Genomic DNA, 14907 nt, shown 5'->3' with positions numbered 1-14907 from the left:
TGAGTCAGTAGAAATCTATAATCCAATAAGTGCCTTAGGGGATATCATTCTTTTGGGGGGTTTTGTTTTGGTTTTTGGGGAATATCATTCTCTGAATGACACTGTTGCAGAGCTTTGGCATTTATGGATTTAACACTAGTGGTACACATTCAGAAAATGATACACCATGCCAAAGTGAGATGCATTCCAGTGGTGCAAGTCTGCTCAGTATGAGGACATCCATTAATATAAAACATGATATTGATCAATCTGGGGAGAAAAATCATACGATTATTATAACAGATGCTGAAGAGCTTTTTACACAATTCAGCACCCATTCTGGATAAAAATAATGAAGAAAACAGAAAATGAATCCTTTCTTAACATGCTTAAAACTATATAATATATAATATAATATATATTATTATATAATATTATATATATTATAATATATATATTATACACATATAATATGTGTGCATGTGTATAATATTTTCAATACTATTTAACATTGCCTTGGAGGTATCAGCTAATGTATTTAGATAAGAAAAGTCACATAAGTATAACCATCTCCATTTCCAGATAATATGATAGTATACCTGAGGAATCAATGATAAAAATATCTCAAATGATAAAAAAATTAAATATGACAATAGGATATAAATTAACATATAGAAATCAACAGCCTTCATACACACAAACAATGACCATTTAGAGGATAAAAATCAGAGAAACTGTTGCTTACAATGGCAGGAAAAAAGATAAAACACAAAGATAAACAATAAGCTTATCATCAGGTGTCTGAAATCTTTATGAAGAAAAAATTAAAACACTATCAAAAGACATAAGAATAGATTTGAGCAAATAAAGACACCCTTGTTCTGGGATAGAACAATTCAACATTAAAAAGATGCCAACTCTCTACATCTTAAGTTATAAATTTAACATAATCTCAGTAGAAATACCAACCTGTTTTTATGGACCTAGCAAACTTAATATTATAATTCATATAGAAAAAGAAACACCCAAGAATGGCTATGATAACAGCTGGAAAAGAAAAACTATGAGGGGGCATTAACACTATCTGATATTAACATACTATAAAATCTGTATAATTAAAACAATGCTGCACCAGCATATGAAAAGACAATTAAAACCACTGAATTCAATAGAAAGCACATACAAAAACACATACAAAAATTTTTGTGTATGATAAAAGGTGGCATCTCAAATGATAAAGACTTTTACATAAAGATCCATAGCTTATAAATAAAAAGTCTAGTATCATTGCATAGCTCTTTGAAAAAGAAAAATTATATACATACCTCATACCAATCACAAGAATAAACCCCAAATGGGCCAGAAATAGAAATGCAAGCATATGAAACGATACAAGTGTTAGAAGAAAACAGAGTGAATTCTTATATAACCTGAGTGTAAAGAAGTCTTATAACTATCTAGAGACAATAAAAGAAAAACATCAATAACTTTGGCTAAATTTAAAAAAACAAACACATGACACAAAACACCACAAAAAAAAAAAAAAAAAAACAAAAAAACAAAAAACAAGTGACAAAGCAGGAGAAGGTATTTGCAGTAAGTATATATCACAGATAAAGAGCTAAGAAGTCCAAACCTATAATGAACTCTTAATAACTTAAGGGATAAAAAGATCAAAATCTTGATGGAAAAAATGTGCAAAAGACATAAACAGACAATTCACACACACAAAAAGATACATTTGAAAAGATATTCTTCCTCACTCATAACAGAAATACAAAACTATGCTGAGAAACCATTTCTTACCTATGGTATTGGCAAAAAACAACACATTCTGTCAGTGAGACTGGGTTGAAGCAGGTTCTCTCATATACTGGTGGTGCGAAACCAAATTGATACAAATTGGTGGGGGGGGGGGAGGATTTGGCAATATTTAATAAAAAGTATATTTTAAAAATTATTTTATTTTATTTATTTTTCCATCATGATAAAGTGTACTCTTTAATCCCCATCACATATTTTACCCATCCTCCTATCCGCCTCCTCTTTGGTAACCATCAGTTTGTTCTCTATAGTTAAGAGTCTGTTTCTTGGTTTGTTGCTCTTTTTTTTCCTTTGCTCATTTGTTTTATTTCTTAAATTCCACCTATGAGTGAGATCATATGGGCATTTGTTTTTCTCTGACTGACTTATTTCACTTAGGATTAGCAATCCCACCCTAGAAATTTACTGTAAATATACACTTCCAACAAATAAGAATATATATGGACAAGGTTATTCATTGCATAACTGTAACTGAAACATTCACAATCTAAATGTCCACCCAGAGGGGAATGATTGAACGACTATGGCAAATCTATACGTGGAAGACCATGCAGATGTCAAAATAAATGAAGAGTTCCATGAATTGATATGGGAAAAGTAAGAATATATGCATTATATCTGCTCATTTGTACAAAAAGAAACACTGTAAGAATATTCTAGAAACTGACAAAATTGGCTACAGATAGCAGATGTAAGGGAAATAGGGTAGAGAAGATGGGTGGGGAGGAAACTGACACAAAGTATAGGGAAGTGATATTTATCTTAGTATGTCATTTTTATGGTTCTGATTATTGGAAGTATATTGCACACACTCAAAAAAATCAAGAAAAATATAGAAAAAAAACCTCCAAAATAGAACAGACTAAAGCAAATGAATCTAACTGTATTTCAAATTAATAATATAATCCAAGTAAATTTTGAACACTAACATTTGAGTATATACCATTAGGCTAAAGACAAAAAGAACTATAAACAAATATTGAATTTTGGGGAATAGATTCATTTTTCATAGTAGTATGGGCTAGCAATTCTAAAACTATTTTCTGTGTATCATAGGATTGAGGAAATATATACATTGTAGATAAAAGGAGCCAGGTTTCTCACTGTGAGAGAAAGGAGTTTTAAAAATAGAAAGAGAGATATCCAGAAAGAACTCTGTGGTGTGGGACTGGAACTGGAAGACTTAGCGTGGAGACAGACAGATGGACAAACAGATATATTTATGGGTGATAGATAGGTAATGTGTATACCATAGGTCTTAAAGCAATGACATCCCGGTAGCAATGATCATTTCTAGCACCAGGATTTTGGTTTCTAAATGTCACTTTCCACTAGAAGAATCTAGGTTTCTTGGAGGAATGGCTGATTCTAGGGCTAATTCTGGGAATATACAAGAAGAGTATAGAACTCTTCTTGTGCCACCAAGAAAAAAAGGCTGATGGGAACATATCAAAAGCACAGATGAGCCAGCTTATAAAGGTACTCACTGGCCAAACCTGTGCAAGCTGGGCATCAAAATTATATTCACTAAATAAAATAAGAATCCATAAGTCCATACCAATGCAAATACATAAATAAATACATAAATACATACATTTTTGCTATAAAGGACACCAGTAATTCAATTGGCAAAATTTCAATAAGGTGTACAAATAAGATAATAATATTATATCAATGTTAATTTCATTAATTTGATAATGGAATTCTACCTGCTTTTTTTAATGCCTTTTTTTTTCTTTTCAGAAACACATACTCAAGTATTTAGGGGTAAATGGGCATTATAGCTGCAACTTATATATCCTAAGATATATATGATATGGTATCATATCATATTTTATTATATATATATATATACACACACATATATATATATACATATATATATAATAAGAAATGTTCTTAAGAGAAAAACCCATCTGTCTACGAATCTAACTATTATCAAAGAATGACAAAACAAAGAAGGTAAAAGGTTAACATTTGGGTAATCAGGATGAAGGGTATACGGCAGTTCTAGAAGGCCTTCTGTAAGTCTGAAATTATTTTAAAATAATTTTTTAAAAAGATTAGCGATACTGACTAGCTTAGCAGCCTGAAGGTTTAAGACATGTAATAAATGGAATTTTTTTTTTTAACGTTTATTTACTTGAGAGACAGAGCATGAACGGGGGAGGGTCAGGGAGAGAGGGAGACACAGAATTGGAAGCAGGCTCCAGGCTCTGAGCCATCAGCCCAGAGCCCGACGCGGGGCTCAAACTCACGGACCGCAAGATCGTGACCTGAGCTGAAGTCGGATGCTTAACCAACTGAGCCACCCAGGCGCCCCAATAAATGGAATTTTTGAAGGCGCAGATTTGTGTCATTCCATAGCAAGGCTGGAGAGTATCTGCAATGTATCAATTAGCAGGACAGCCTTGCAGCCCACGATCCATACTACTTTCCATTCTTCCTTGCCTATGAAATAACTCCTGTGAAGTGATAAAAACTTTGTTTCTTTGCAAAAAATGCCTCTCATGGAATAAAAAAAACTAAAGGTTAGGACCAGTAACAGAACCCAAAAGGAAAGATAAGGGTCCTAGCCAGAAAGTGGACATTTTATGTTTTTCTAAGTTTATTTATTTATTTCGAGAGAGAAAGAGAGAGAGGGCATGAGCAGGGCAGCGGCAGAGAGGGAGAGAAACAGAATCCCAAGCAGGGTTCACACTGTCAGCACAGAGCCCGACGTGGGACTCAAACCCATGAACTGTAAGATCATGACCTGAGCCAAAATCAAGAGTTGGCCGCTTAACCAAGTGAGCCACCCAGGAGCCTAGGACATTTTAGATTAATACAGTGTAGCCTGTCAGGTAAAGTGGGGGCACCCATCTAATATGTGAATTATCTCACCATACATGCTATGTGAAAAAAAGAAAAAGCTATTTTGGTCAGTACTGTGTTCTATAAAGAAAACTGGCTTGGGACACTTGGGTGGCTCAGTCAGCTAAGCCTCTGACTCTTGATTTTGGCTCAGGTCATTATCCCAGGGTTGTAGGATCGAGCCCCACGTTGGGCTCTGCACTGAGTGCATAGCCTGCTTAAGATTCTTTCTCTCTGCCCCTCTCCCCTGCTCGCACGACAGGGGAGTTCACAATGTTTACTTGAAGTGTGGGGATATTCTGAGGAAACAAGTACCTTTTGAAGAAAGTATGAGAAAGCCTGGGGCATGTAGAAGCATTAATATAAAGCCATTAATAGAAAAGTATCAGGAGATTTCCAAATTATATGCCACGGAGGTATGTGAGGATCTGGAGGTTTTATATAGACCCCTAGGACATATCTGTTAGGAAGTTTGGTTTATAGATGTACCATCAAAAGATGGGAATTCAATACAACAGACTCTTGATGTTTGTGAGAAAGTTTTGTGAAAGGATTTCAAGAGTTGTTACAGGCTTTTGCTACTTAAAAAGCTGTAGTTCTTGTGGGGCTCCTGGGTGGCTCAATCAGTTAAGCACTGGACTTTGGCTCAGTCACGATCTCATGACTTTTGTGAATTTGAGCCCCGCATTGGGCTTTGGGCTATTAGCATGGAGCCTGCTCAGGATTCTCTCTTTCTCCCTCTCTCTGTGACCCTTCCCCACTCTCTGTCTCAAAATTAATAAATACATTTTTTTAAAAAGTAGCACTTCATACAGGCATACTTCTAATCCTGACTGAAAACCTCTAGACCTTGTGTTAAATTATACTAAATTGGCTGCTGACATGCCAGAATACAGAAAAATTATAAAAATGATAAAGAAATTCTTTAAATTAAACACTAAATCCCTGAAGATTGGTATATATGTTGATTATAGTACACTAATAGCTGCTGGTTTTCTTTTCAGGAATTTTAACATATTCATAGCAGTTTTGTTATTTCTAAAGAATTGAAACAGTACAGAACTACAGTTATCTATACAGTTAGAGATTAGCTAGTTCATGTATTTAAAACCCACTACACATTTACGAAAACAAAACGAACAATACAACATTGTGCCTCAGAAAGGGGCGTTATGTAATTAATCTGTTCTTTATGTTTAGAGTGTGAACATTTTTCCCACTGAGATGCCTGATTTTGACTTGTTCCCAGGGTACTTGGAAATCTTTTCATAAGAGGGCTTAGCATTGAAATTACTTCTTGTGTTAAAATCCAATTTTTCCCCTGAATAGCCAAAGACAGGAAAAGGGGCCAGAGCCAAAAGAATGCTTTATAATAAGCTCAGGCATTTTTATGGTCGAGAAACTAAATAATAGGCTTATTCTGACTTTTTATTTTCCTATAACTTCACCTTTGCATTTTTTACCAGTCATTGTCAGCACTGAATGGCTTTCCTGATTTTGTTTTTGGCAATATTTCTTTTAGAGACTTATTCATTCATTATCATCTTCATTTTAAGCCATTAGAAGCAGAGACAGGGATAATGCTCTAGTAAATCTTCCCTGTCCTAGATGCAATGAGATACAACTTTGAAAGTATTTATTATTGGTAATGTACATGCCCCATGTCTAAACATGTCTCATATTTCCAGAGAGTTGACTAGCATATCATTAGTGAAAAATTATGAAAGAGCCAACACACACACACACACACGCGCACACACACACACACACACACACACACACAGAGTATATATTTAAATTTATCATATACTAAAAGCTTAACTCATTATTTTCAAAGCTTCCAAATCATTTATAAATCCATATACCATACAATCACTCCTTTAAAGTATATCATTCAGTGTTTTTTTTTTTCAGTACCTTCACAAAGTTGTACAATCACCACCACTATCTCATTTTAAGACATTTAAAAAAAATTTTTTTTAAATGTGTATTTATTTTTGAGAGAGACAAAGACAGAATGCGAATGGGTTAGGGGCAGAAAGAGAGGGAGACACAGAAGCAGAAGCAGGCTCCAGGCTCCGAGCCGTCAGCACAGAGCCCAATGCGGGGCTCGAACTCACAAACTACGAGATCATGACCTGAGCCGAAGTCAGATGCTTAACCGACTGAGCCACCCAGGCGCCCCTAAGACATTTTTTAAAAACGTTTATTATTGAGAGACAGAGAGACACAGAGCATGAGTGGGGGAGGGGCAGAGAGAGAGGGAGACACAGAATCTGAGACAGGCTCCAGGCTCTGAGCGGGGCTTGAACTCACAAACTCTAAGATCATGACCTGAGCCGAAGTCAGATGCCCAACTGACTGTGACACCCAGGCACCTCCCCGCACTTTTTAAAAAATGTTTATTTACTATTGAGAGACAGAGAGACACAGAGCATGAGTGGGGAAGGGGCAGAGAGGGGGTAAGATATTTTTATTACACCAAAAAGAAATGCCATCCCCATTAGGAGTCACTCCCCATTCCACTCTCTCCATACCCTAGCAATGACTAATTTACTTTCCTGACTCTATAGATTTACCTATTAAAAACATTTCATAAAAATGGAATTATACAATTGTGGCCTTTTTGTGTCTGGCTTCTTTGTATTTATCATAACATTTTCAAGGTTCATCCATGTTGTACCCTGTATCAGTCCATTTCTCTTTATATATAAATAATATTCCATTGTATGGATATAAACATTCTGTTTCTACATTTGTTGGTTAACGGATATTTGGGTAATTTCAACTTTTTCACTATTATGAATAATGTTACTATAAAGGTTCACGTACAAGTTTTTATGTGGACATATGTTTTCAGTTCTCTTCAGGATATACTATGGAGCAGAATTGCTGGGTTACATGGTAACTCTATGTTTAATTTATAAGGAACTACTAATTTGCTTTCCAAAGAGCCTGTGCCATTGTTTTTAAAGCTTTTATTTAAATTCCAGTTAGTTAGCATATGGTGTAATATTAGCTTCAAGTGTACAAATTGCACTCTTTAATCCCCATCACCTATTTCATCAATACTCCCACCAACCTCCTCTCTGGTGACCATCAGTTTGTTCTCTATAGTTAAGAGTCTATTTCTTGATTTGCGCCCCACCCCTCTCTTTTTCTTTGCTTGTCTCTTGTTAATTAAAATTCCATATATGAGTGAAATCCAATGGTATTGGTCTTTCTCTGACTGACTTATTTCGCTTAGCATCATACACTCTAGTTCCATCAATGTGATTGCAAATGGCAAGATTTCATTCTTTTATATTCTATTTTATATACATATATACCACATCTTCTTTATCCATTCATAAGTTGATGATGGAGTCCATAGTTTTCTATAGTTTTCAGCATACATCTTATCTGTTACCTCTTTGGTTAGGTTTATTCCTATGTATCTTATGGTCTTTGGTGAAACCATAAATGGGATAGATTCCTTAATTCTCTTTCTGCTGCTTTATTATCGGTATATAGAAATGCAACCCATTTGGGTATGTTGACCTTATATCCTGTGACTCCTGAATTCAGGTATCAGTTCTAACAGTATTTTGGTGGTCTTTCAGGTTTTCTGTGTAGAGTATCATGTCATCTGCGAAGAGTGAAAGTTTGACTTCTTTGCCAATTTGTGTGCCTTGTATTTCTTTTCTGTTGTCTGATTGCTGAGGCTAGGACTTCCAGTACTATGTTCAACAATAATGGTGACAGTGGACCTCCCTGTCGTGTTCCTGACCTTAGGGGAAAAGCTCTCAGTTTTTCCCCATTGAGGATGATATGACTGTGGGTTTTTCATGTATGGTTTTTATGATGTTGATGTATGTTTATTCTATACCTACTTTCTTGAGGGCTTTAATCAAGAAAAAAATGCTGTGTTTTGTCAAATGATTTTTCTGCATCTATTGAGGACAATATGGTTCTTATCTTTTCTTTTATTAATGTGGTGTATCACATTGATTGATTTGCAAATATTGAACCAGTCCTATAACCCAGGAATAAATTCTACTTGATCATGGTAATTTTTTTAATGCATAGTTGAATTCAATTTGCTAGTATCTTGTTGAGAATTTTAACATCCAGGTTCATTAGGGATATTGACCTGTAATTCTCCTTTTTAGTGGGGTCTTTGTCTGGTTTGGGAATCAAGGTAATGCTGGCTTCATAGAATAAGTTTGGAAGGTTTCCTTCCATTTCTATTTTTTGGAATAGTTTGAGAAGAATAGGTATTAACTCTTCGTTAAATGTCTGGTAGAATTCCTCTGGGAAGCCATCTGGCCCAGGAATCTTATTTGTTGGGGAGATTTTTGATAAATGATTTAATTCTTTGCTGGTATGGCCTGTTGCGATTTCTGTTTCTTCCTGTCTGAGTTTTGGTAGTGTGTGAGTTTCTAGGAATTTTTCCACTCTTCCAGATTGTCCAGTTTGTTGGCATATAATTTTTCATAGTATTCTCTTACAATTGTTTGCATGTCTGTGGTGTTGGTTGTGATCTCTCCTCTTTCTTTCATGATTTTATTGATTTGGGTCTTCTCTCTTTTCTTCTTGAGAAGTATGGCTAGGGGTTTATCAATTTTGTTTATTTTTTCAAAAAACTAGCTTTTAGATTGATCATTTTACTGTTGTTTTTTTGTTTGTTTGTTTCTATATCATTTACTTCTGTTCTAATCTTTATTATTTCTCTTCTGCTGGCTTTGGGTTTTACTTGCTGCTCCTTTTCTATCTTCTTTAGGTATAAGGTTATGTTGTGTATTTGGGACCCTTCTGGCTTCTTGACATAGGCCTGAATTGCAACGTATTTTTTTCTTAGGACCGCCTTTGCTGTATCCCAAAGGATTTGGACTGTCATGTTTTCATTTTTCTTTGCTTCCATGTATTTTTTATTTCTTCTTTAATTTCCTGGTCAACCCATTCATTCTTCAGTAGGATGTTCTTTAACCTCCATGTATTTGAGAGCTTTCCAAATTTTTTCTTGTAGTTGATTTCAAGTTTCATAGTGTTGTGATCTGAAAATATGTATGGTATAATCTCAGTCTTTTTGTACCTGTGGAGGGATGATTTGTGACCCACTAGGTTATCTATTCTAGAGAATGTTTCATGTGCACTTGACAAGAATGTGTATTCTGCTGCTTTAGGATGAAATGTTCTAAATATATCTGTTAAGTCCATCTGGTCCAGTGTATTACTCAAAGCCATTTTCCTTGTTGATTTTCTGCTTAGATGATCTGTCCTTTGCTATAAGTGAGATATTAAAGTCTTTTATTATTATGGTATTATCAATGAGTTTCTTTATGGTTGTGATTAATTGATTTATATATTTGGGTTCTATCAAGTTGGGGGCATAAATATTTACAATTGTTAGATCTTCTTGATGGATAAGACCCCTTAATTATGATATAATGTCCTCCTTCATCTCTTGTTATGGTTTTTTTCTAAAATCTAGTTTTCTGATATAAGTATGTGTACTCTGGCTTTCTTTTGACCTCTATTAGCATGATAGATGGTTTCCTTCCCCTTACTTTCAATCTGCAGGTGTCTTTAGGTCTAAAATGAGTCTCCTGTAGGCGGTATGTAGTGGATCTTGTTTTTTATCCATTATGATACCCTATGTCTTTTGATTGGATCATTTAGTCCATTTATATTTAGTGATTATTGAAAGATATGAACTTAGTGCCATTTTGTTACCTGTAGAGGTGATGTTTCTGGTGATGTTCTCTGGTCCTTTCTAGTCTTTGTTGCTTTTTGTCTTGTTTGTTTGTTTGTTTGTTACCATAGAGTCCCCCTTAAAATTTCTTGCAGAGCTGGTTTAGTGGTCACGAACTCCTTTAGTTTTTGTTTGTCTGGAAAAGGCTTTATCTTTCCTTCTATTCTGAATGACAGCCTTGCTGGATAAAGGATTTGTGGCTGCATATTTTTCCTATTCAGTGCACTGAATACTTGTGCCACTCCCTCTGGCCTGCCAAATTTCAGTGGACTGGTCTGCTACTAACTTTATGTGTCTACCTTGTAGGTTAAGGACCTTTTGTCCCTAGCTCCTTTCAGGATCCTCTCTTTAGCTTTGTATTTTGCCAGTTTCACCATGATATGTTGTGGTGTTGACCTGTTTTTGTTGATTTTGAAGGGAGTTCTCTGTGCCTCTTGGACTTGGATGCCCGTTTCCTTCTCCAGATTAAGGAAGTTCTTAGTTATAATTTTTTCAAATAAACCAGCTGCCCCTTTTTCTTGCTCTTCTTCTTCTGGAACTCCTATGATATGGATATTGTTTCATTTCATGGAATCACTTACTTTTCTAAGTCTTCCCTTGTGACTAGTAATTTCCATTTCCTATTTTTTTCAACTTCATTATCTTCCATAATTTTATCTTATATTTCACTTATTCTTCCCCTCTGCTTCTTCAGTCCTTGCTGTTACTGTATCTAGTTTATTTTGCATCTCAGTTATGGCATTTTTAAAGTTTGTACTGATGGGTTCTTAAATCTTTGATCTCTACAGCAAGGGTTTCTCTGGTGTCTTTTATGCTTTTTTAAAGGCCAGCTAGTAGTCTTATGAGTGTTGTTCTAAATTCTTGTTCAGATATATTGTTTACATCTGTTTTGAGCAAGTCCCTGGCTGTGATTTCTTCTTGACCTTTCTTTGGGGGAGAATTCCTCCATCTTGTCACTTTGGCTACATTTCTGTCTTTTGCATGTTTTAAAAGCTTGTTATGTTTCCCGTACCTGAGAGTACTGCTATATTAAGGGGTCATACACTGTCCAGGGCCTGGAACTTCAGAAAGCATTTCTGCTGTATTCTTTGTGCCCTCTGTTGTTGCATTTTGGCTGCTCTATCTCACTGGTTAGTCCTCTACAGAGTTCCTCCTTACTTGGCAGTGGTTGAGTGTTTGGACCTTTAACTAGGTGTGCTTTTATTTGTTTACTGATGTAACCCTGGGGGGAAAAAAGGGTGTGTGTGTGTGTGGGGAAGCTTGATCCCATAAAAAGAGAAGAGGAAAGGAAAGGAAAGGAAAGGAAAGGAAAGGAAAGGAAAGGAAAGGAATCCCATAAAACGAGAAAAGAAAAAAAAATAGTCAAAAAACTATAAGGCTGATTCCAAAGAAAAAGAAACAAACAAAAAAAAGCAGAAGAAAAAAGAAGGAAAAAGAAAAGAATAAAAAGGCTGATTTCAAAAAAAAAGAGAGAGAGGGAGAGAGAAAAGTAAATGACAAAAAACAAGTAAGAAACTATAGCACCACAACTTTCCTGCATTTTTTCTTTGGCATGTGGCTGGGACTCAAAACCCAAAGTCTTAAAGGATACAGCACAGCATAGATCCATTCCCCTCCTCTGGAGTAGAGCTTCTCCATCCTGCTGATGAAAGGCCTTTGGCTAGCACCTGCAGGGTCTTTTGTCTTTGGGGAGGCAATAAACCCTCTTCCAAAAGTACTCCAGGAAGGGAACTGTTCTCTCCCAGTGCACCCTGGAGATCACTACACCATGCTATGCACTCAGGGGCCATGTCCCTCCTCCCCAGCAACACTTGCCAAAGTTCCACTCCAGAGAAAGTCATATACTTCCAAAACTTCAGAGTCTGAGTTCCAAAAGCTGTTTGGAAAAAAAGAACTGGGACACTCAGTACTTCTCACTCCTCAGTCAGTGGTCCAGAGAGGTTCTCCTTTTATGCTAGCTCGATGCTGCACTCTCTCACCACCTCTCTCTTTCCCTTTCATCTGTCCACAGAAAGGGTTCCCTCCCTTTCACAGTACTAGAGTTTATCTCTCCCCCAATTCACATCCACACTCCTCACACTTGCCAGGCTGTCTCCCTCCAACTGTGGAGATCCTTCCACCACTCTGCAGATCAATTCCTTGGGTGTTCCAAGCAACCTGACCTCAATACAGCTGTGTTTGAAGGACCAGGAAAGCCCAGTGTCTCCCTACTCCTCTGCCATCTTAACTTCCACCTCTCCTTCATTTTGAAGGATGTTTTGCTGGACACAGAATTCTTGGTTGATAGTCTTTTCTTTCAGCATGTTGAATATGTCATCACAGTGCATTCAGAACACCATGGTTTCTGATGATAAATTGCCTATTAATCTTATAGAGGATGCCTTGTATTTGATGATTTGCTTCTCTCTTGCTGCTTTCAAGATTCTCTTTTTGTCTTCGTCTTTGGATAGTTTGATTATGATGTGTTTTGGTATGAAACACTTTATTCTTGTTGGATTTTGTTGAGCTTTGATGTGTAGATTCATATTTTCCATTACATTTAGGAAGTTTTCAGTCATTATTTCTTTAAATATTCTACCTACACTTTTCTCTCCTCTTCTTTTGGGACTCCCATTATGTATATGTTGGTATGTCTGATAGCATTTCACAGGTCTCCAAGGTTCTGTTCATTTGTCTTTATTCTTTTTTCCTTCCTGTTCCTCAGGCTATATAATTTCAATTGATCTGTCTTCAAGTTTGTTGATTTTTCTACCTATTCCAATCTGCTACTGAGCCTCTCTAACATATATTTCATTTCGGTTATTATACTTTTCAACTCCAGAATTTATTTCTGTTTTTTTAAAAACTTTTATGGAAACTTTCTAATAAAAAAGTTCTATTTTTAAGAAAATATTCTCTATTTGGGGAGATACAGTTTTTATAGTTCTCTTTAGTTCTTTGGATATTATTTCCTTTAGTTCTTTGAATATTCAAAGAATATTCAAATATTAAACTAGGTGTTTTAAAGTCTTTTAAACTGTCAGATAGGTCAAATTATGACAATTTTCTGAGAACTGTCAGAGGATGGGAGCTTCAAACCCATGCCTCCCTCTGGGGGCTGATAGGCTGCTAGTTTTGACAGTGATCAGGAGTTGATGTTCAAGGCTACTGTGGAACTGAGAAGAAGATGATGGGTATATAGCAAATTAAACGGCTACAAAGCTTGCTGCTTTTACCAAGATTGTGTTGTTTTTCTTGAGTAAAAACTCCTCATATTGTTATAAGACTTTGGTTAATTTCTAGAGTTCTAAAAAAGTTTATTTTGGTGTGCCTGGGTGGCTCAGTTGGTTGACCATTTTAATCTTGATTTTGGCTTGGGTCATGATCCCAGGGTCATGGGATAGAGCCCTGTGTAGGGCTCTGTGCTGAGCACAGAGCCTGCTTGGGATTCTTGCTCTCTCTGCCCACTCGCACTCTCCCTCATTCTCATATTCTCTCTCTCTCTCTCTCTCTCTCTCTAAGAAAAGTTCATTTTAACAATTTCTGTCTGTATTTTTGTTGATTTTTTGAAGGAGTGGATTTTTGGAGATCCTTACTATGCCATTCCTGCTCATGTTTCAATTCTTTATTTTTAAGTGAAAAATATACATACATGGAAAGACTAGTATTTTCTCCCCACATTCTGGTACATCACCCAGCGCACTCCATTTAGGAGGTTACCAATGTAAATAAAATCTCCAAAAACCTCAGTTGAGGTTTATAGCATATGTGAAGGCCATAACACAAGGCCTCATATAATTGTGACTTCTCCTCATGACTTTTGCAGACCTCCCTGTGGCAGCTCCATTCTCCATGTCAGCTGGTGGAAACTCTCAGGATTATCTGATACTCCTTTCACTTTCCTACTCCCACATCCCCTCAAGTCTTCTTTCCCAGCTGTACTCATACGTAACCTTTCTTTCCTTTGCCAGTGTGCCATTATCTTATGCCTGCCACCAGTCTCTCTCTACTTTTCTTACCAACAGTAAGTGAATCTTTCCATAAAAACACCACCTTGATAGTTTCACTCCAGGAAGCAGAGGCTTCCACCAACCTTGTCTTCTTCAGGATAAAGTCTAGTTCTTTTTAATGTGGCCCTCCAAGTTTTCACAATCTGTATCCCATCTGAACTGGAAGTCAGACAATTTGGGTTCTGACTCTAGCTTAACTTTTGTGGGACTTCCTGTACCTACTGTACAAGATATAGAAGACTATTGAGGACCTACTATGTGCTAAACCTAGCATCAGGACAAACAGACAAGTAAACCCACAGTTACAATATGTGGTAGGTGGGAGTTTAAAGAAGGGTTGAATAAGAAGATATCTAGGTGCCTAGGTGACTCAGTTGGTTAAACATTAGACTCTTGATTTCAGCTCAGATCATGATCTCATGGTAGTGAGATGGAGCCCCACATCGGGCTCCACGCTGGGCATGGAACCTGCTTAAGATTCTCTCTCTCTTCCTCTCCCTCTGCCCATCCCCTGCTCGCTTTCTCTTT

The 14907-nt window shown here is 36.4% G+C and overlaps 1 protein-coding gene across 6 annotated transcripts in view; it reads right to left on the bottom strand.

Moving 5' to 3' along the window:
* PLD1 (phospholipase D1) overlaps positions 1-14907 on the bottom strand; it is a 206701-nt gene that overhangs the window by 25287 nt on the left and 166507 nt on the right. The gene's annotated exons all lie outside the window — the stretch shown is intronic.

The sequence above is a fragment of the Panthera onca genome, chromosome C2 (genome assembly GCF_046562875.1).
Source record: "Panthera onca isolate mPanOnc1 chromosome C2, mPanOnc1 haplotype 2, whole genome shotgun sequence".
NCBI classification, from domain to species: Eukaryota; Metazoa; Chordata; class Mammalia; order Carnivora; family Felidae; genus Panthera; species Panthera onca.
This window is presented reverse-complemented; position numbering and strand designations above follow the sequence as displayed.